We start from the raw sequence: 1,435 nt of genomic DNA on the forward strand, positions 1-1,435 counted from the left end.
ATATTATGTATTTTTCTACTGGGAAGGTGGGGTAGGAAAGGTAATTTGTGACTCTAAAACAAGAGCAAATTATTATCTAATTATTAATTTAGTAAAGAACCTGATCTGATACATGTTTTTATTTGGTCTTAAAGTTTTACTTCTTGTTTCTGGATTTTATTGCTTAAAGCTTTCTTTGGTTTTTACTTCAGAATATTCTTCTTAGCCTCCATTATTGTTTTTTCTAAGGTGTTTTCTTTTTCCTTAGTTGCTTTCCACTCTCTTCTGCTTGTTTAATTTATTCTCATTTGTGATTAGATTTTTAAAATCAGATGTCAGTGCATTTATTTTTCCTTCTACTTTTATTGAGATATGATTGACACACAGTACTGTATGAGTTTAAGGTATACAACATAATAATTTGACTTACATACATTATGGAATGGTGACCACAGTAGGTTTAATGAACATCCATCATCTCATAGAAACAACATCAAAGAAATAGAAAAAAAGTTTTTTTCCCTTGTGATGAGAACTCTTAGGATTTATTCCCTTAACAACTTTCATATATGAGGTAAAGAAAGCAGTGTTAATTATCTTTATCATGCTGTACATCTCTAATACTTTGTCTTATAACTGGAAATGTGTACCTTTTGATCACTTTCATCTGATTCCCCCTTCATCCCCACTCCGTGAATCTAAAATAACTTTATTACTGCATTGAAAATGTAGTAAGATATATGGTATAAGTTCTAAATCTTTAAACATGCAGTGAATATTTGCAAAAATAATGTATAAAAGTTAGAAAATAGGTGATATATTGTGACTATATTGTTTGTCACATAAAAAACTGTAGTAACTTACAGAATTATCAATATTTATGAATTTCTTACAATTTACATACAGATAATGTGGATTCTACCTTTGCCACATATTCAGAAATTTATTTGTTGTTAATTCTGATGTGAATTTCATTTGATATATTGTCTTTCATTTACATAGTTTTTAATTAGGCTGTTAAATTTTAAAGCATGGCTTAAATGTCCTTATTTATATATTTCTTTAATACAAGGGAATTTTTCAGTACTCTTCATTTGAATCAAATGTTCTGAGTAGTGTTTAAGAAGAGTTTTTATATTAAAAATTTTGGTTGATTTTATTGCTATGCTATTACAACCATTGATTTTACTTGGTATTTTCTTCACTATTTGTATCTCTGTTTGACTTAGGTAACTTAGATTTACTTCTATTTTTCAACCATAGTATATCTGAATTTATATTTAGAGAATATATTTTTATAATTCACTAATTATATTAAATAATATCAAACTGATAGTTCTATATATTTGTATACATTTTGTACAGTTCTGCAAAATTTTTAAAAAACATTGTGTTGTGTAACACATTTTAAATTGCTACTCTTTCCATAAGGGGTACATTCTGTTTCTTTTTGAAA

This window comes from Phocoena phocoena, chromosome 4 (genome assembly GCF_963924675.1).
Source record: "Phocoena phocoena chromosome 4, mPhoPho1.1, whole genome shotgun sequence".
In the NCBI taxonomy this organism is placed as follows: Eukaryota; Metazoa; Chordata; class Mammalia; order Artiodactyla; family Phocoenidae; genus Phocoena; species Phocoena phocoena.